Raw genomic sequence first — 22382 nt, forward strand, 5'->3', positions numbered from 1 at the left:
ATTAAGTTGACTTAGAGAATAGCCGCTGCTATTATTAGCAACAGTAGCATGGGATAGACTTAGTTTTTGGGTACTTGCCAGGTTCTTATGTCCTGGATTGGCCACTGTTGGAAACAGGATGCTGGGCTTGATGGACCCTTGGTCTGATCCAGTATGGCATGTTCTTATATTGGATATTATTCTAAGACAATATCTTTGTAAAGGAGCCAAACCTAGGCTACCTATGTTTAGATCCCCATGGCTTGTTGTACCTGCGTTGGCCCCTGAAGCGGGAGCGCGAAGGAAAAAATGACCTGGACTGTTTGGGACGGTCCTCAGGCAGCTTATGAACCTTATTGTCACCTAAGGATTTAATAAGCTGCTCCAGGTCCTCTCCAAAAAGCAACTTACCCTTGAAGGGGAGAGTGCCCGACTGTGATTTAGATGAGGAGTCTGCAGCCCAATGTTGCAGCCAGAGCAGGCTTCTTGCCGACACCGCGGAGACCATTGCTCTGGCCTGCACCAAGAGGAGATCGTAGAGGGCATCAGTGCCATACGCAATTGCACCTGCCAACCATTCCGCCTGTTCGGCCTCTGCAGCCGGAAGCTCCTGGGTGCTGAGTAATTGTTGGACCCACCTGAGGCTTGCCCATTGCATGAGACTGCTACAGACTGTCGCCCGGACTCCCTGCGCCAGGACTTCGAAGATCCTCTTGAGATGCATCTCCAACATCTGATCCTGAAGATCCTTTAATGCCGTTGATCCCACTACCGGAATGGTGGTGCGTTTGGTGACAGCGGACACTGAAGCAACTACTTTGGGGACCTTAAGCATCGCAAGAGCCTGCTCAGGCAGGGGATAAAGTTTATCCATTGCTCTTCCCACTCAGAGCCCAGACTCGGGAGTCTCCCATTCCCGAAGAAGGAGCTGCATCAACATGGAATGAAACGGGAAGGTATGAGGCGGAGCTCTCATCCCCACCAGGACCAGATCTACAGTGTGTGTGGTGGAGGCACTGGCTGATTCCTCAGGCGGAACCTCGATCCCAAGTTCATCCAGGACAAAAGGGATCAATGGATCAAGCTCTTCCCGTTTAAATAACCTTAGAACCCGCAGGTCATCGCCCTCCACGGGCGGGTTTGAGAGCAACAAATCCAGATCCTGATCCGGATCAGGCGGGAGCGAGGACAGAGGAGGGTCAGGGGGATCAGGCACGCCCGGCATTGTCCTGACTCTCTAGGTACTTGCAGAATCTGAGGCCCCATGACCGGTGGCTGCCCGAGGGATCTTAGCCGGGGGGTGAGGGGTGCCAGGGAAGGATCCTCCTGCTCCTCTAAGCTTGCCAGGTAGGATTTATGTAGCAACAGCACAAACTCCGGTGAGAAACAGTGTTGTGCTTTTCTGATCTCCAGGGGAGAAATCCCGTGGGAGGAGTCGGGGGGGGCGGGGCTCAAATCGGGCAGTAAGTGAGAGAAATCCGGCACCCCTCCCCCCTGAGGCTCCGAATCAGCAGCGGTCTCTGGGCACAAAATGTCCACCGTTCCTGCAGTTTATTCAGCATGAGGCGGCCTGGCTGCACGTTTAATGGCCCGACCCCGGGTTGCTGATTTTCCCATTGCCACGGAGGGTCCCTTCCCTCTGGGCAAACATACAGAGCAAAGCCTGTCGCGGAAGCAGGCTCTCTGCAGGCTATACAAACAGCTGAGCACGGCATCGGCAGCGCTTATTGCCGTGGAGAGAAGGAAATCAGCTGAGCCTGCCTGCATGGAGGTCGAGAGCCAATGAAGCAGCCACGCTCCGTACTTTCCACTGCCTGCAGGCCAGAAAAACAAATGCGAGAAGTGCCTGGCTTGTTACTATTTAAAAATATAACTTCTCTCGTTTTTGGGTTTTTTTTCAGAAAAGCAGAGGCATTAACCCTCTCTGTATAGGGACCTGAGGCATGCACATCTCCAGGGTCAGCCAGGCACAACAAAGGGGGAGTGACTGGACCACCAGTATCATCCCTGGCAGGGGAATAGAGGAACACCGGGAATAGAAGGTCCTAGGCTGAACACTCAAGGGGAAAAATCCCCCCTAAGACCTTGTAAGAGCTAGGAGACAAGGCTGTCTCCTGTGGAGATAAACCTCTTATAATTTTTTTTTTGTACAGTTAATACTTGCTTGATTTTGAGAAAGAAGAAGCAAGAGAACAGCCTTGCCACAAGAGAAAGGCAGTACAGCAAAAAGTGGGGAGCCTCAGGATCACACGTCTGCATAGAAACATAGAAATGACGGCAGAAGAAGACCAAACGGCCCATCCAGTCTGCCCAGCAAGCTTCACACATTTTTTTCTCATACTTATCTGTTTCTCTTAGCTCTTTGGTTCTATTTCCCTTCCACCCCCACCATTAATGTAGAGAGCAGTGATGGAGCTGCATCCAAGTGAAATATCAAGCTTGATTAGTTAGGGGTAGTAGGGGAAGTAACCGCCGCAATAAGCAAGCTACACCCATGCTTATTTGTTTTACCCAGACTATGTTATTCAGCCCTTATTGGTTGTTTTTCTTCTCCCCTGCCGTTGAAGCAGAGAGCTATGCTGGATATGCGTGAAGTATTAGTTTTACTTCTCCCCTGCCGTTGAAGCAGAGAGCTATGCTGGATATGCGTGAAGTATCAGTTATTCTTCTCCCCTGCCGTTGAAGCAGAGAGCTATGCTGGATATGCGTGAAGTATCAGGCTTATTTGGTTTGGGGTAGTAACCGCCGTAACAAGCCAGCTACTCCCCGCTTTGTGAGTGCGAATCCTTTTTTCTTCTCCCCTGCCGTTGAAGCAGAGAGCTATGCTGGATATGCGTGAAGTATCAGTTTTTCTTCTCCCCTGCCGTTGAAGCAGAGAGCTATGCTGGATATGCGTGAAGTATCCGTTTTTCTTCTCCCCTGCCGTTGAAGCAGAGAGCTATGCTGGATATGCATTGAAAGTGAAGTATCAGGCTTATTTGGTTTGGGGTAGTAACCGCCGTAACAAGCCAGCTACTCCCCGCTTTGTGAGTGCGAATCCTTTTTTCCACATTTCCTCTTGCTGTTGTAGCTTAGAGCGATGTTGGAGTCACAGTAACCATGTGTATGTTTATTGAATAAGGGTATTATCTCCAGGCAGTAGCCATCATTCTGGCGAGCCACCCACTCTTTATTGACGGCCTCTTGATTTTATGGATCCACAGTGTTTATCCCACGCCCCTTTGAAGTCCTTCACAGTTCTGGTCTTCACCACTTCCTTCGGAAGGGCATTCCAGGCATCCACCACCCTCTCTGTGAAGAAATACTTCCTGACATTGGTTCTGAATCTTCCTCCCTGGAGCTTCAAATCGTGACTCCTGGTTCTGCTGATTTTTTTCCTACGGAAAAGGTTTGTCGTTGTCTTTGGATCATTAAAACTTTTCAAGTATCTGAAAGTCTGTATCATATCAATTCTGAACTGTATCTACTCATACAATTATATCATTCATTAACTCACATGTTATTACAACTATTTTTAACTGTTTATTTATCTATTTTAACTGTTCCTTGTTTCTTGATCTTTATCTTGTTTAGCAATTGCATTCTTTATTGTAAATTTGTTATAACGTGTTGCAATGTAAACCCGTTTAATGTAAACCGCTAAATGAAGCGATAGTTTGAGTTCCTTGTAAACCGGGGTGATATGTATTCTATACAGGAACTCCCGGTCTGGAAATACTATAAATAAATATCACCTCTGCTCCTCCTTTCCTCCAGGGTGTACATATTTAGATTCTTCAATCTCTCCTCATAAGTCATTTGATGAAGACCTTCCACCTTTTTGGTCGCCCTTCTCTGGACCGCCTCCATCTTGTCTCTGTCTCTTCGGCGATACGGTCTCCAGAACTGAGCACAATACTCCAGGTGAGGTCTCACCAAGACCTGTACAAGGGGATAATCACTTCCCTTTTCTTACTCGATATTCCTCTCTCTATGCAGCCCAGCATTCTTCTGGCTTTAGCTATCGCCTTGTCACATTGTTTCGCCGACTTCAGATCATTAGACACCATCACCCCAAGGTCTCTCTCCTGCTCCGTGCACATCAGCCTTTCTCCCCCCATCGAATACAGTTCATTCGGATTTCCACTCCCCATATGCATGACTCTGCACTTCTTGGCATTGAATGTCAGCTGCCATATCTTCGACCACTCTTCCATCTTCCTTAAATCCCGTCTCATTCTCTCCATTCCTTCCGGCGTGTCCACTCTGTTGCAGATCTTAGTGTCATCCGCAAAAAAGACATACTTTACCTTCTATCCCTTCCGCAATGTCGCTCACAAAGATATTGAAAAGGACCGGTCCCAACACCCATCCCTGCGGTACACCGCTTAAACCGCTCTCTCTTCAGAGAGAGTTCCATTTACCATCACACATTGTCTTCTGTCCGTCAACCAGTTTGCAATCCAGGCCACCACCTCAGCACTCACTCCTAAGCTTATCATTTTATTCACCAGTCTCCTGTGCGGGACAGTGTCAAAAGCTTTGCTGAAATCCAAGTAGATGACATCGAGTGCTCTTCCTTGATCCAATTCCTTGGTTACCCAGTCAAAAAAGTCAATCAGATTTGTCTGACAGGATCTTCCAATGGTGAATCCATGCTGCCTCTGGTCCAGCAATTCTCCTGACTGTAGATAGTTCACTATTCTCTCTTTCAACAGTGACTCCATTACTTTTCCCACCACCAAAGTGAGGCTAACCGGTCTGTAGTTATCAGCCTCTTCTCTGTTCCCACTCTTGTGAAGCGGGACCACCACCGCTCTCCTCCAATCATTCGGCACCACTCCCGTTTCTAGGGATCTATTGAACAGGTCACACAGCGGACCCGCCAGCACATCTCTGAGCTCCCTCAGTATTCTGGGATGAACTTCATCAGGCCCCATGGCTTTGTCCACTTTCAGTTTCACCAGCTCTTCCCTGGAGACAAATACTGAGGGTTGCAGGGAGAGCACTGTCCTGATATAGGATACCCTTTCAGTTTTTCTCTGACCATCTGCTGGACAGGAGGCTCAACCCACTGTCTGGAATGATCCGGGTAGGTACAGGGAACACTATATTAGGTGCTACCTTTTTATAGGACTACCTTAATACATTTTGAGTAGCGTTTGACAGCTTAAAACTATTTTCTTCAGTCAGAATTTGAATGAGCAAAAGATGATGTAACACGTGACTATTGTAGGGGAACTATAAAAGGCATTCCAAAGTGATAAGCGGTGAAGGGGGTATGGTAATTGGGTGTTTGGTGATGGGTGGACTAACATGGCAACCATATTACTTGTTACCTGCAGCAAAATATAAGATAGAAGACATTATGTAAACCAAGCCAGCTGGATGTATTGATTGTGGTCAGAGATCCGCAAATAACGCAAGCTGGCAAGAAAAAAAATATTTAAAAATCCTGAATATGGTTTATGATGATTATTTGATTGTATATTGCAGCAACACAGAGCCTTGACGACTGGCCGAACGGCCATCGAGTTTCAAACCTGAGCTAACTCCTTTTTGTGCCATTTCGCCGTAGATTTGTAATCAGGCGCGCTTATTCCTCGCACAACGGGACCGCTACCACTCACTGCCCGCTTGCACTAACAACAAGCACCGCCAGCGTCCCAGCCAAATCGAACACCACGCGCAACGTCATCTCTGCGGGCGTCACGCCGCAAGCTGATTGGCACCAACCACGGCAGAGAGCGACGATTGGACGGCAGCGGAGGTGTGCTAAGGATCCTTCTTTCCAAATGGCCAGCACCACCATCACTCATTTAGTTTACTGAAGCCGGTACTTGGCAGACTGAAGCGGCTACGTTGTCCTTCTGTGCTCTCTGATTGGCTAGGAAGGAGGCCGGGGCTTCTGCATCAGAGCGCCATTGGGCGGAGTTCTCCGTCACTGTCTAGAGAGAAAGCGCAGGATTTCTAGAATTCCTCACGAGTGGGAGGTGGCTGCACGCGCTATCCCTTCGTGTCCCGTTAGCGTGGACGTTTCGGGCAGGTAGGTTAGGAGCTCTGGCGCGTGCGCAGGCTGCTTTCGCCGTCGACTCCTCGGTGGGGTTGCAAGGAATGTTTGTGCCTTTTGAAGCGAGCGGCGATCGTAGCTCCCGTGCTAGAGCGCGAGCGGCGACGGGGGGGGGGTGTGGTAGGCAGAGCCAGCCGTTAGGAGCCGCTTCCCCCTCGGTGCTGTTTTCTTTTATGCAGATGATGGCGGAAGACTGGTGACTGCCTTACGCGCTCGACTTGATTACAGCGGGATTAACGTATAGATCTCTTATATCGCCGCAGGTCACCCAAACTGGATGATCTAGGCCTGCTTTTGCCCCCCCCTCCCCTCCCCTTCCCTTGCATGCATGGAGCTGCTCTCCTGATATTTTTATAAGAAATACAGAATTGCAAAAGCAGGACGGACTTATCTTTATCAGTTGAACTGGGGTGGGTTGCTAGCCCTGCAACACCACCTAATATAAGCAGATTGAGCCTGGGGCTGGCGAGACTCTCCTTTCAGGCTATACAATCTTGGGAGACTCCGAGGAGTTTATGGTATACTGCAAACGCAGCCTGGCAGATGCAGAAAGCGGAAGCAGTAGCTCCGGTTTTATATGGGCAGCCCAAGCACACGTGTAGTGTGTATAGCTTTGCGTAAAGTTAATATCCCTCCCTCCATCCCAACTAATCAAATTGGAAACACATATCTTGCAAATTGACGAACGATTCGAGCTAACATCTGGGGGGTATGGGGAGTTTTAAGATGTAGATTTAAAAAGTCAAGGTAAGATGTGCCATCCAGAGGCAGATGGTCCAAAGGTCCATTGAGCCCAGTGGCCAGTCCAGATTATTTGGTAGTACCAGGCAGTACCAGTACCAGGCAGGCTTGCTCCCAGGGATAAATTGTGGCTTTCCCCAAGCCAACCTGGTTAATAATTATTTATGGACTATAGGGAGTTTATTTGATTAGTGAAAGAAATCACATGTTCTTAAATTCAAATATCCTTTTAAATATATAAAACCTTGTTTTTGTTTGCAAGACTACATCGGGTTTCAGCATGCTGTGTGTTTTCATAGAAAACTTGGGTTGTGTGCAGATGCTGCAGTGTCCTGTTCCTTGTTTAGGGATGCATTCCTCCCATTGCATGAATAAAACAAACCTCTCAAGGCTTTTTGAAGGGCAAAGGAGACTTTAGAGCTTGATTTTTAGCAAGGCTTTTTACTATTTTGTATCTAGTGCTGGGGTGGGGGACAAGCTTAGTAAATCAGGCCCTTAGCATTTTCTCGGGGTTTCAGGAACTACAGTATATTCTATTTACCGTGGTAGAGAATTCATAGACTTGCTGGGCTTGAAAAGTGAGTAGGTGCGTGCTACATCTTCTTGAACTTCTTAGCCTTCTCTATCATAGCCTGACAGCTTGTCTTAAGACAGTCACAAGCTGTTGTCAAAGATGGCTCACTTCTTTAGAATACTTGATAGGTAATATAAATAGAGTTGTTTGAGGTTAGAATTGTCTCTTTCCTGAAGCTACTACTGTTTAAAATGGGTATGGTTGGTTAAATGGTGAGAATATCCAGAGGTTAATATATGGTGTTCTCTGCTTCCGTTTATAAGCATGATAGCATTTAGATGAATGGCAGTGAGACCGAAATGATTCTAGATTGACCTTTGACTAACCATGCATATATGCCTTTAAAAATTTTATTAAAGTACTGTCTCTTTTTTTTTTTTTTTTTTTAAATTAATAATCCTCTTGTTGAAGAATATAGTTAGTGTGTGTTATGGACTACATATGTCAAAAGTAGTTCACTCTGAGGCTAAGCCAAATAGCAGTGCTTAACACAGAAGCTGGTGAAGTGATACATTCAAAGTGCTTGTTAGGCTGTGCTTTACAGATGCACGTAAAGAGAAATCCTTGAACCTTAGAGCTTACAGTGTATTTAAGATGTATAAACAAGAAACAGCAACAAATGAGGCTATCAGTGACAGTGATATTTATCAGTATGATAAAACTGATTTTATTTAGCATTCGTTTGTTTATGTATGAAAGCTTTGCTAGGGGCCATGTTACAGTTCCTGTTTGTCTTATTTTCAAAACAAATTTAGCAAATTCATGGAAGGGAGTTGTTGTTTGTTTTTTTTAAATAGCTGAGGAAAGTTTCATGTACATGTTACAATGGACAATTGAAGAGAGGCAAAAACTCTTGTGCCAGTTGCAAAAATAGGGCTTTTCCTACCTTCAAAGGAAGGGGTAATATCCCTCTATAGGTCTTTTGAGGCCTCACTTGGAGTACTGTATTCAGTTCTGGAGACCGAATCCCAAAAAGAATAGATGGGATGGAAGCAGTACAGAGAGAGGCAACCAAAATGGTGTGGGATCTGCACCAAAAGACTTAAGAGATGAGACTGGAGGATCTAAATAAATATACTGTGGAGTAATGATGGCAGAAAAGAACCAAAATGGTCCATCTGCCCAGCAAGTTTCTTATGGTAGTATCTGCCATCTTGTGTAGGCTTCCCCCATTTTTCTCGTATTGGGTGGTGAGCCTTCTAAAAAAAAAAAAAATTCAGACTGTGCTGTTTGATGTGCTTTGCTTATGGATTTGGCTGTTGCAGCAGTCCTGGGCTTTTCCCCTTATGTATCAGTACCCCAGGCTGTAAAAGTCAGGGCCTGTGTTGGTGGTTGTCTGAATCCAATACCTCTTTCCACCCCTGCTATCAAAGAGGAGAGTGATATAGGTGAGATAACAGCCTTTTAAATACCTGAAAGGTATTAATGCAAGAGAGTCAAACCTCTGGAAAGGAGATTGTAGGACTAGAAGAATTCCATGATATGATACTCTAGGAACAATGTTGAGAAATGTCTTCACGGAACGGGCGGAGGATGCATGGCATGCCCTCCTGGAGGCGGTGGTGAAGACAAGAATGGTAATGGAATTCACAAGGGCATGGAAATGAAGGCATGGGGTAATCTCTGGTAACTTTAGATGGAACACTTGTGTATGGGGGGTAACCTGCATGGACTGCTGGTTATGACCCTAAAGTTGCTGGGCAGACTGGATGGACCATTTTGGGTTATCTGATATTGTTTATTATGTTACCCTCTTTTTGCTGAGCTGTGTCGGCATGCAATGTCTTATTATACTAATGTTTAGTAATAGTAATGATTTGATTTTAGATAGTAACTTTCATTCAGATAGCGCAATAGCATTTTTTGATTCTAATATCGCTGAAGCATCTGCACGGCCACCTGTGGAGTGGATGGCATGGCAACAGAAAGCTGCCAGAGTGGTTGAATAGGGATGGTTAGTTGTTGTGTAATTACTGTTGAGTGTCCCCAGGCACAGGCACAGAATGACTTGCTCTGTGATCTAGTGACTAGGTCACGCCTTTCCCCTGGTGGGAGGATTTAGTGACACATCCATGCCACCTTTCGGGTAAAGTACTGGACTGTATGGGATTTGAATGCACATTTGCCATCCATTCTTTGGATTTCTCCTTGCTCTTTTGCACTTGGGTCCTATGCTCCAGACCCCTGATTTATTACTTGCCTTTTTGAGATTCCCCCAAAGCAATTTACAGCATATTAAAGTATCTAATAAACATAAATTAATTGCAGCTTTACAATAAGAGGGTGTAAGTTTAGAATATCAGCAAAATCAAATTTTAACTTGGCAATAACAAGGTGTACCTTAGCACTGATTTTGAATACATTATATTTATTCTCTTGGCTTCTTTTGATTGTCATCCTTGAACAAAGGGGGACAGTCCCACTTTAAAGCTGTGGCTCTGTAGGGCCACAGTGCCCGATCAGGTTTTAGAATACGCGCATTGGTCATGTGAGGAGAGATTCTTAATGTGAAAGGCAATTTTGCTTTACGAAATAACTTCTTGCTGCATTTGGTATGGTTTGTCTACTCTTAAAGTTTTTTGTCCTCTGTACTGCCCCCAAATTCTAGATATGGTGTTGGGAAGGAGCATGGCTGGGCACAAAAGAAGACCGTGGGCCCCAGTACTAACCCAGGAAGAAGAGAGCCAGCATTTTATTTCTTCTCTTTTGGTCTTACTGCTTGTAAATCTGCTTGTCTGAGAATCAGATTTTGTTGGCTGTATTTGGAGTCTGTGAGCACAGCTGTAAGAACGTTACAGTACATCAGACTTGGCACGCTCTTTCTGAAACCTGGCTTTGACTAGCCTAGAATAAAACATTGCTGTTTGGCCATTTTGTGGGGTGTTTTTTTGCCCTTTTATGAAATGAAAGTTGATGCAGGTGGGCTGCTGAATGCATTTCACATTTAGATGCTTTTTACTTAAATGAAATGCCCACTCATCATATTTCATGTGCCACTGACTTAGTATCTCTCCCCCCCAGCTCCCCACAAGCTGACTTTTTTTTTTTTTTCTTTTTTCCTTTTTTACTGTGACATAACTTTTTTAAAGAGGGCTACTGCTGCTGGGAACCTCCTGCTTGTTCTACACTGGTAGAGCAATTATGTTGGCTAGCTCTAAGAGGGTACTTTGTGACTTTATTGCTTAGTTTTTGCTAGCACAAGATGGAGTCGCTGAGGGGCAAGTGGGAGTCCTCTTCCAAGTAATATTGCTCACAGTGTACTTGGTTCTATATCTTAATATGTTGTAAACAGGGAAAATAATTTCTGTGAGAGCAAGCAGGATGAAGGGAACAGGTGGCGTTTTGAGTAGGAAATTTCATGCCTTTGGTTTTTCCAGAATGCTCAAGACCATCTTTGGTGCCATTGGATGTCACCCATGTGTGTGACTGATTATCCTACTGTCCTTGGAGAAAATCTACTATAGGCAAGTAGCTTTTGCTTTACTTGCATGGTTCATGAAAATAGAAGTATGAGTTGTACCAGAAAAATCTACTGGATTTGGATATAACCATCAAAACATTTAGATATGTTAAAATATATAGGCAAGCACCAACTAATGAACATGTTATAAACTGCTGTAAAGAAATATATATGCATAGATAATAGACACAAGTTATTGGTGCATTGTGTATATAGACATAACAAGGACCTCGACATGTTTTCAATTTCTGCTTTGAGGAAATGAGAGCTCTATTTTGGAAATCTGTAAGCTAGATGTAGACACAACAGTTTGTGTTACACCAAAAAAAAATATTTATTACTTGTCACCGAGTACACTAACGCAGCAACAGGTAATCCAGATTAGGAAAAAAGAAACACAACCAGGTACTTCATGCAAAATGTATTGAGAGGGACAGGAGGATATAAATGTAGATTTAGATACCAGGTGGTGGAGATACCAGGACTAAAGTGAGCCTGATAAGAATAAGGATTGATGCAGCGTAAGTGTGGGAAGCGAGGCTTGACAAAAAATACTTTTATTTGGCTACAAATTAACTTGGAGTTGCTCAATGTGCTGGCTGGGTCTGTTGGAAACAAGTGGTCAGCTAGAAACTGCAGAGTGTTCCAAGTTGAATTTCCCAGCTAGAATTCTAATGAATAAGAGGGGTAGAAGGGAGGAGGAATAGCCAAGAGAATTATATATTGCAGTGCAAGCTATAAACCAACATAGCCATTGTTACTTGTGATTTATATATCCTGGATGTAGTAGAGAGAGGAGTATGCAAAGGAAGAGGCTGGAGAAACAGAGAATCTAAGTGACTGATATGTCATCTTGGTTCTCCTTTCTTTGAAATGTATTTCAAGATAGGTACAGGACCCTGAGCTAACTGGTAGTGTGTCTGGGAAGGAAAGACTAATGGGGAGGGGAGCCATAAAGGGACTTTTTTCAGTTTTAATTTATCCCATGAATTTCAATATTATAACTAACTGGTAGAAAAATGACTTTTCTACTGATTTTTCTCCCGTTTGTTAGAACGGTCATTTTTGCACTTTTCTTTTTTACATTTTAACACTGAAATTCCTAGACCAAATATAGAAACTGAAAATGAAGGTCACAAGGAAAGTTGAAGTGGGATGAAAACAGCTGAGCAAGAAAATTCCTAAATTGGACAGCAGAATTGACTGTAAAAGGGGATCCATGTTTTATTAACCCCTCATTGTTAACAAGGTTTTCAGTTTAAAAATAAGTGGCAGTGCCATTCTCAGTCATATATATAAAAACATTTTATACAAGCAGTATTTATAGGTACTGTAATGTTACATAGCAAAAAAATTCTAAGATCTATAGGCTAGTTTGTGTTCATGAATGACCTACTTTGTTAGATAATAGTGTCAGGTCTGGCTTTATTTAGAATATAAAATTTGACTCCAGAATTCAGGCTCAAGGTTATATGGTGGTAATTTCTAACACCAGTAAAGCAGTGTGGCCATAGCCATGCTCATAGTTAGGGCTTGTAAAAGCAGCCGTAAAGCCCAAGGCATGCCTACGCTTACAAAAATGTGGCACAGCATGGACAGGGAGAGGATTCAAATGGCCCAAAGAAATGCACGTCCCATCAGTACCTTTTCCAAATTTTGAAAAACTAAAGGAAAGAGAGGGCAGCCTCACACCTGGACCTGTCACAATGGATTGGCATTTCAGTCATTTTTGAAACTGATGAGTTTGTGTCATGGCCAGCTGCCTGGCCCCACCATTTTTGTGGATGTGATTTTAAAAACGTACATTCATATACTTACATTCTAGAGAGACAGATATTCATGCTCTGTACGCAGGTAAGTACTGGGTTTGTTCCAGTTTCCCATGAATTTTACCCTTTCTATCTCCACAGCTCTTCTAGGACTGGAGGATGACGTCCAGTTTGCATTGTGGGTTATCCATTACTTTGGTGTGTTTTTAGTAACACTTTCTGGGGCTTCAGCCGTTTGGTTGGTTGGTTGGTTACATTTGTACTCCACCTATGACCTTCATGCTAAGCGGATTCCAAGTAAAACAGATAATATATATAAATACAAGATAAAACATAATAAACAAGTCTTCATATCATTGCACTACCAAACCATTTGTTGGCTGTATAAATGTCACTATGACTAAACTTTCAAGTTGCATAGACTGCTGAACCATCATACCACCTCTGCAACCTCATTGACATTAGCTCCTAAAATGCTTCCATGAACAAAATGGTTTTTAATGTGTTAGGAAAAACCTTAGCCATCAAGAACCTGAATGTTGGCCCCATTGTCATGGATAGAGGATTCTCAAGGGGGCCTCCTCTCTCTGCTCTTAGCTGTCTTAACATGGTTGCATTATCTACCTGCCCCATCTTTTCACTTTGTTCTTGTTTCTGCTTCCTTGATTCCTTGCTGCAGACTCCTGCTCCTTCTCTGAGGACAAGCAGGATGGTAGTCCTTACACATGGGTGACATCGGATGGAGCCCGGCACAGAACTTTAATCTCAAACAATCTAGAACTCTCAAACATGCCCTACCGAGCATGTGCAGCTGTATCTACCACCCTGTCCCCTAGGCAGCGTCCCTCAGTCTTTTTTTTTTCCTTCCTGCAGAACTGTGTGGCTCATGGCATTTAGTTTTGCTCTCTATCTCAATCTTTGTGAGTGATTTTTCTAGAGCTGCAGCCATTTCCTTTACCTTTTGGTAGTTCCATTTCTTTTCCCTTTTTTCTTCTTTCCTCTGTCTGCCAGCCACATGGTGGGCCTTAGTCACTGTGCAGTCTATTTCTTGCCTTTTAAAAAAAACAACAAAAAACTGCACCTGCAGATTAGTATCCATGTCTTCTCCTTGCTCTGTCTGTTTTTGTACCTCTTTGTCCAGTGCTGGCAGGACTGACTTGAGTGCAGTCCTTGGGTGATCCATGTAGGCCGCTGAGCCTGGGGACTTCCCTGAGTTCTACCCAGAAGTTCCATGCCATTTCACTGATTGATTGATTGACATCGCTGGAGGTCAGACGGTGAAGAGATTGAGGACCAAACCATTCGTGGGGGGGAGACCTCATTCTCCCCACATTCAAAAAGTGTCAACAGGCAGGAGCCTTGCATGACGTAGCTTCCTCTCCTGCTTGCCAGCGATGGCAGTGCATTCTCCCTAGGAGAGAGGGTGAGTAGGAGCCTGAGCAAGCAGCTTGCTGCCACACCTTAGGTGCCATGCCCAGTAACTGTTGCCCATGCACATCCTGGGACCAGTGCACTGTTGATCTGACACATTGATGTCAAGACCACATCAGGGACCAGGATTTCCATTGAGCACCATAGTCACCCTTGACGCTGTCTATTTGTTCTGGGATGCCCTTGATACTGTAAGGGCCTCTGTGCTGTAGGCATCTTGTGGACATGGAGTCTTGATGCACCGGAGTCATTGAGTCCTCAGGCCTCGATGTGGTGGAGTAGCAAGCACCATCCTTTAGCGTCAGGAACCAGGTCTGCCATCCAAGCGCCATAGTTCCTCTCAATAGCATCGGGGACGGACCTCGATGTTGATGCCTTGTGGGTGTGCCATCAGTATCACAGATGCCCTCAATTCCATCGAGGTGTGTGGCCCCAGTGGTTGAGGCCACCCTCAAGGCTGTCATGATGATTGGCCTCTCATCGGCAAGGCTTGGCCTTGATGCTAACATGATGCAGAACTGCCCCAATACCATTGGCATGTTCAATGCCATCGGGGTGCACAGCTGTCATAGAGGCCATCGGGTGTGTTGGCCACAGATGCCTTTCTTTGCTGCTCCTGACTATATCGAGCACCACCAATAAGGCTTTGGGATCGCAATTGAGCACCCTGGTCATTCCTCGAGGCAGCATCCACCAGAGCTCTTGGGAGCCATCAAATGCCCACTGAAGCTCTTGGGCAACAGGGATTTCAGCCTGGGATGGATCGAGCGCTGGGGATCGCCATCTACTCAAGGCACTGTGGTGTGCTGAAGGATCCAGGCGCAGTGGTCCAGTGCCCTCGAAGCTCCTTTGGCGGCATCCTGACAGTGCACTGAGGAGCACCGTGCTTGTCCCATCATGGGCTAAGGCTATTGGGCATCTTGGATGCCGATTTATCTCAGGGGCCCTGTGCCGTTGATCGGGGGGCATCGAAAGGCCCCATCTGGGTTCGTGCACTTGCAAGGCTTTCGTCTGCCATGCCTGCTGGTGAGAGATACCATCGTGCTTGCAGCATCGACGCCCCCAGACGAATAGACGAGCCGAGGGGAACAGTTGATGGTATTGGTAGTCATTGGTTTCCTTTTGGGCATCAATGAGCCGTGTTGGGCGCTGCAAAGCCTCTGCCTGCAGGCAACCCTCGCATCCTTGGTACGCCAGTCTATCGATGCTTTGGTCTCCAGGGGCTTATAGATGCTGCTGGGCAGTCTAGGTCTGTGGGCACCTGTGATGCTGGGGATGGCGCTATGTACGGTCTGTCTATCCTGTCTACTGCATCATTTGGTGCCCTTGATGTGACCCTTTGTTGGTGAGCGATAGTGCTATGGGCAGTCGCTTCTGTGGGCATCACTGGATGTTGTCAGATGGCCGCAGGGCTCCATGGGCACTGTCTGTCGCCATGGAATTCACTGCTGTCGTTCTGTGAGGGGAAACGAAAGTGAGCCATTCCTGACACAGTTTCAAGGGCTGTGTCCAGCCTCTTGAAGGGTTATGAGGTTCTGGAGGGGAGGATGCCACTCTCCACCGTGCCATACCCAGTGCACCAGGGTACTGGGAACACAGTCATTACAGTGTTCCTGTTCACTCCACTGTGACAGTGGAGCATGGCATGTGTGGTCAGGTACAGCAAGACATAGTCTGAGCGCCTCGAGCGATGGCAGGCGGCATTCTCCCTGTCTCTGCAATTCTGAGCTAAGCTAGGGTTCTGCCATCATCATGTCATGGTCTTAGCCTCCTCGTCAGTCCTGCACTGCAAAGTGCTGGGAATGCTGGTGGGGAAGGCATCATCGCACACTCTGATTTGCCTTTTGGCAGCACGTAGCTACGTGCTCTAGCAAGTGGAGACCACTGTATGAGTACTGGTCAACAGGTTTCTATAGCACAGGGATTTTATTTCCAGTTGCCCCCTGCTATGTGGGTTGGTGAGTATGTTGCGTGTGTTGTTTTGGGGTTTTTTTTTCCTCGTGGCGAGCACAATAGGTTGTGTGTCACAGCCACAGGACTGTCCTAGGACTATTCCTGATCAAACCCTAAGGGGAGTAGACATCGGGAGGGTGTGTCGGGTGTCCTTTCCTTCCTCAGAGGACTATGCTTTTTACCCCTTTTTGTGGGAAAGCCCCTGAAGCTCCATCCCTGGCATGTTTATCTCTGAACTGGAGCCTTGATTCTTTGAATCTGTGCTCTCCTGGGAGGCCAGGGCAGGGGGGAACAGTAGCATTGGGACTGTTTTTGCTGGGCCTTCTCAGTTGATTACTGTGGTGGCCTACCTCATCTGAGGGCAGTTGCCAGGGTGGATTGGTTGCTTCTGAACCTCAGCGATCAGTGATTGTCACTCAACTCTAATTGGAGAGTTGAAAGGTTTTTTGGGATTGGGAAGCCCCAGTTCCCATTACTACTCTCCCTTCCGAAAGGGGAGATTTGGCTGGGTTCCAGGGCAACCCTTATGGGCTCCCCTCTGGATGCGCGATTGTCCACCCCTACAAGGGGTATTCCTCATTCTCAGTTCCTGGGGAAGGGATGTCACCACTTCTGGTGGATGCGCTCTGTTCCTCGTGAGCTCCATGAGCCGGTCAAGCGGCAGCACTCTCCTTAGGTTGTTCTAAGGCACAGCAGATCTGTTTCACGAGGGAGCCTTTCCAGAGTAGTTCCCGAATGAACCTTATGGGTTTCTCCCATCCAGGAGTCACCTTGATACCTGCTGAGCTCAATGGACCACTATGGCCAGTCATTTTTGCCTGCAGGACCCTAGTGAGGAGGGTTCTAGTCCATCTAATAGGTTGAAAGGCATACTTGCCAATTGCTGTACTGAGGGAGTTTGGGGGGGGGGGATGATGAACCCCACAACAGAAGTGCTGCTTTTGGTTGCAGTGGCTTGACTGACTTGTATTTTGTCTCCCAGAGTCAAATTATACTATCAAAGCAGATTATGGCATTAAATATACATCATTGCATTATACAAGCATAACTGCACTCTCTCACAGCTCAAAACCATAAAAAGATAAAAATTAAAAATACAAAATCCAAATTAAAACAGAGAAAGCATAATAAAAATAAGCAAAAAAAACCCCAGACTTCAAACCCTTTTATTCCCTGGCACCATGGAAAAAAAATATTACCTCAGCCTTGTGCTCTGATCCATGCAAGCACCTGGGCTCTTCTCTTAGCATCTTGCAAGAACAAGAGAGATTTGCCAGTGGTGTCTTTTAAATGTGTTGGAGCTGTTTCTGAGAACATGTGTAATTCTGCATGCTGCCTCTTCCTAGCTGTAAAAGAGCCCAGAGTGTGGTAATTAATGGTGTCAGCCCATTCTTCTAATGGCAGAGAGGAGGGTACTGCACCTAGGATGTGTTCTAAGCTTCTTGTCCTTAGTTTATACTGATATGACTACTTCATGCTCAGTATGGTTTCCCTGCTGTTTTGTGTGTTGTGTTTTTTTTTTTTCTGTAGAGGAGAGACATCACCTCAACAATTTGCATTAAAACAGCTAATGCATTCTGCATCTCTGTGCTGGGCCTGCCCAAAATGTTTCATGATATACTCCATTAATACTCAGTTTGAAACTACTCATCCTCCTACATAGGCTGAGCTCTAGTTTTTGAATGACCTTATTTGACAGTTTTATTTTTTTCTTACCAAACAGCTGTTCATCCTGATCTTCTTGGCTTCATATTGGGTGAATTAAGCCCTTAGTGGCTAGTTAAGAAGCATTTCAAAAACTTGAAATAGCCCCTCAGAAACGGGAATAAAATACAGAGCAAGATGGATCTGTCTGTTTTTGTTAATGGATAACTGTATTACTTTAATCCTAGTACAGCTACTGGAATATTACAAGGCAAGTGATCTTAGTTTAAATACCTTTTGACTCATTAGAACGTGATTTTGTTAACTTGCTGGTGAGTCACATGTTACACTATAGTTGGTATTTGAAATTGAAAGGAGGGAGTACGCTGGAGCAGAGTATTTGATATTAGCATTTGCAGTAGTAGGGAGTAATTGGAGATTAGGCTTGGAACAGAAAATAACCTATGTACATTCCTTTACTCTACTTTTTTCTTTGGTCATGGTGCAGCATCCTTACCGGCAGAACTGGGAAAGCCTTAGTGCTTAAAACCTAGGGCTTGGTGCCCAGTGGAAGAAATGCTGGCAGAGCCCAAGCCAGGGAGAGGAAATGGGGCAGCTGCCAGCTGAGCCCTAACTAATCCTGGGCTGTGGGAAGGGAAAAGAAGAATGTCTGGAGGGGGAGGGCCTCTGAAAGCAGGAGTAGGAGAGAGGGAGGGTACCTCGAAGCAGGGGAAAGGGAATGTAAAGAAAAACATGATCGGAGGGGGGAGAGCAAAAAAAAAAGTTTATAAAAAGTTTTAATCAGGTGCCTATATGTTAGAATGGTTTTTCTTTCCTAGCTCACAGGACCCATGTCTACAGTAGCACAATAAGTGGGGAGAGTGCTGAGAGGGAAGGCAAGGAAGAATTGGAGGACATTCAAAGACAATAGAAGTCCCAGGCCTCATAGCGAGCTTTGTCAGCTCCTACACTACATATGCTGTGCAATTGCATATTTATGACAGTGCTGAGCAATTATCGGATGATTTGTGATAGCTGGAAAGTTTTTAGTTGTGGAATCCCCTCTGGTCACCTGCTCACTGGAACAAAGCCAATTTTTTTTTTTTTTTTTCCCCAAACTGTGAAAACTTTCTTTTCCACTGTTCACAAGGTTGTTGAAAGGGCTGTCATCCTTAAGCGTTTGTTTCAGTTAATATTAAAGCTTGTCTTTCTTAATGTGGGCTAATGTAGCTTCCTGGGTTTCTTTTCTGAGTTGAAAAGCCCTGTCCTTTTTTTTTTTTTCTCTTTCCCTGAAATCAGTTCTTGGTAAGCCTGAGCATAATGTGGTAGGAGTGGAAGAGTAACCGCAGGCCAATACAGTAAAGTGCGGCCGCGGTTACCCTGCTTCTAATCCGCCTTCTACTCACAATTTGGCCGCGTTAGTCCAACCCGCGATTCGCTATCCCCTTTAACCCATTCTTACCGCCTCTTTAAATCAACGAGTAACCCCTTCCGCCCGTGGCATGTATATTACATGTAAATGATCGAATTAGCTATTTCCCCCCCCCCCCCCATTCAGTAACGCGCGCCCCGACTATCGCCTTTTTAACCTGCAGTTTAGCCGCGCGTTTAACCTGCTAATTTACCGCCTACCCTTACCCCTGCGTTAGAGGCAGGGGTAAGGGTAGGCAGCAAACTTTCCCCCAGCCCTCGCTCACCTGCCCTGGCCGCGTCCATGGGTGCCGGTCTCCGGGACAGCCCCAGTCCTCTCTACCCTCCTCCCGAAGCAACGAAAAGCGAAATTTGGGCGCTCAAGCAGCCGGCGGCGATCCCCTCGCGACCCAACACGCAAAGTTAAATTTACTTTTCCCGCAGCCCTCCCCTGGAGATGGACCTCAGTCCCCTGCCTCCCGGGGGCAGCTGGCGAAGACGGATGCCTGCACGGGCCCTCTCCCACGATCGCTCCCAGGCGGCTTCCTTACCAAAGCGCGGCCTCTCCTCCGCAGCGTACGCCCGTTCGTGCGCTTTGCTGGCTTGGGGGCCCGAATGGATGTCACGGCGGAAGGGCGGAGAAGCTGCAGAGGAGAGGCCGCACTTTGGTAAGGAAGCCGCCTGGGAGCGATCGTGGGAGAGGGCCCGTGCAGGCATCCGTCTTCGCCGCCAGCTGCCCCGGGAGGCAGGGGGGCCGCGGTCCGTCTCCGGGGGAGGGCTGCGGGAAAAGTAAGTTTAACTTTGCGTGTCGGGTCGCAAGGGGATTTCAAATGTCATTTGAAATGACAGGTACCAGCGCACCCAGGATACTGTATAGGTGCTGTATAGTGCTCTATACAGTAAAGTGGGTTGTGCGGGCCTAACGCCTCAAGGACGCTTCTTGGATGCGGCTTGCATTTGAAAGCTATTTAAATACAGTATCGAGCGGTAGGTGAGCCGGACTGTGCGTGCGGCAAACGCGGGTACGCCCGGCACTAATGCAGCTCTTCCTACTGCTCCTCACTGTATCGGCCCATTTTTAGAGCAGCAGCTGTGAACCATAGTTCAAATCCCACCGCTGTTCCTTATAACTTTGGGCAAGTCACTTTACCCTCCATTACCTCAGGTTCAAACTGAGGGATTAATTTTCAAAACTTTAGGTATATAAAAACTAGCATATACATACATATTTTGTGTATTCCATATTTTATGAAAGCCGAAAATACTTGTAGAAAAAGAACAGTCTAGGGGCATTCCAGGGCAGAGTCAATATGTACATGTCTTAAAATAGCAACTTATGTATAGTATATTTGCCAACTTGCATATTTGATTATGCAACCTGTTTAATACCATTTGATAACTGTGTGTAGCACTGTCTGGATGAACTATTAGCAACAAAAGGGTATATGTAGTCGGGAGGAGACTGCCTGCTCCCACTCCCCTTCTCTCTCTCTCTCTGGGGGGGATACTGGCTGTGCTATAGATATTTGCCACTTCCTATCGTGTAGCAGATGGACTCAGGACCAATGGGTATAGTGTACTCCTGATAGCAGATGGGAGACTAAGTCAGATTTCAACGCTGACATCAGCCTACATATACCTGTGCAGGAAGCTTAGCTCTTCAGTATTTCTCCGTCTCCTAAGCAGATAGGGACACATCCACACTAGAATAGTGTTAGCAATTCTAAAACAGAGAGAAAATTTACCTCAGGAAGACAAGCCCCACTCTCCTGCGGTGATACCTAAGGGTCCCTCCCCCAGTTGAGAATTCCTGAGGTGATTTCAGAGATCTCTCAGAAGTAAGCCTCAGTCCAGTAGCCGGCTCCTGGCGTGGACTTAGTCCCTAGGGTGGCTTAGCAGCAGCGGGTGTTGAATCGAGCGCAGCAGTGAAGGTACCATAATTCCCTCTCCTCCTGCAGCTGGAGACTGCCCAGCACGAGACCGGGAAATGCAGAGACCAGCTAAGGTAGAAAACGTTTTCTAAGTCTCCGGTCTCCGAGGCTCGAATTGCCGCACAGATTGTCCATTCCAGCGTCTGTAAAAAATCGGTTTGAGCAGCCCTGTCTGGGCTAGACCCCAATCCGGTGGGAGGGTCCACACACGTGGAGACCCTCCGGGGGGGGGGGTGTTTCTGCCATCTTGCCCGCGTGGTCATCTGCGCCATTTCCCCCCTTGATCGCCGTATTTTCCGCACAACTGAGCCGTGAGCACAGCGGCGAGCCGGGCGCATAACTGACTTGGGTGCACAGTGGCGCGCGCATCTGTGTTGGGCATGCAGTGGTGCACATAAATAGGCCCGTATGCACAGCGGTGCACACATCTTTCCCAGGACACACTGTGGTAGCCTGCGCGCACACCCCGCACACACATCGGCGCAACCAGAACGCACAACTAAGCCTCCCAGCGCACGCACCTAGATGAGTTTGAGCCACTCCACGCACACAAATCATGGCACCACCGGCCAAGAAAGCCAAGGGACAAGCCCTCTGCCCAGCCTGCCACCTGAGAGCTGCACAACCTGAAGTGGCCTCCGCCCTATGCCTGCAGTGCGAAAAGGCTCAGGGGGGAACCTAAGCAAGGCCCCCCACAGACAGTAGAGGGATCCGGATCCACCAATATATCTTCGACTTGGTGCCTACTCAGGGGGGCACTTCGGGGGGGCGGGGGGGTGTCTCCACTGGATTCAATATAGACCCAGGGACCTTTTCCTGGGTGGAATTATTCAAAGGGCTGCAAATCTTTGTCCAGGCACAATCGGTGCTGCCTGCAACACAGACCCAGTCTCCACCAGAAGCACAAGACCTTCCAAGCGCCTCTTGCACCTACCCAGACGCCCCATCAAATGACTAAGGATGGATTCCTGACGTCTGTCTTGGGCATTCTTGAGTGCAGCTCCTCCTTCGACTGGGATGGTAGTGCGCTTTGAGATAACGCAGACCATGGCGTCCACTTTTGGGAACTGTAGGAGTTCTTTGGCCATGGGTTCCAGGGGGTATAGAGCTTCTAGGGCCCATCCTCCTTTGAAGCTGGCCTCCGAGGCATTCCATTCCAGGTCAATCAGTTGTATGGCCTGCAGCATTGGGAAGTAGCATGAGGCCTGACGGAGACCGACCAAAACTGGGTTCGTCTTTGGCTCCGCTGTGGTACTCGCACCTGGAATGGCCAGCATCTTCAGGGTCAGACATGAGAGCTGGTACCTCATCTTTGGAGAAGAATCGCATCATGGTTTGGTATGGCTCCATCCCTGGGAGGGATTTCCCCTTCCTCCAGGGAGTCAGACTCTTCCCCCCCCCCGAGGTGCCTGTGTCCCCTGGATATCAACCCTAGAAGTTG

General features: G+C 46.8%; 1 protein-coding gene across 1 annotated transcript in view; it reads left to right on the forward strand.

Moving 5' to 3' along the window:
- Positions 1–5854: 5854 nt before the first annotated feature.
- Positions 5855–22382, forward strand: part of PPM1K (protein phosphatase, Mg2+/Mn2+ dependent 1K) — a 74582-nt gene continuing 58054 nt past the window's right edge. Inside the window, exon 1 of the mRNA XM_029597950.1 lies at positions 5855–6004. The gene's annotated coding sequence lies outside the window, so the exon portion shown is untranslated. The remainder of the gene's footprint in view (positions 6005–22382) is intronic.

This window comes from Rhinatrema bivittatum, chromosome 1 (genome assembly GCF_901001135.1).
Source record: "Rhinatrema bivittatum chromosome 1, aRhiBiv1.1, whole genome shotgun sequence".
Classification (NCBI taxonomy): domain Eukaryota; kingdom Metazoa; phylum Chordata; class Amphibia; order Gymnophiona; family Rhinatrematidae; genus Rhinatrema; species Rhinatrema bivittatum.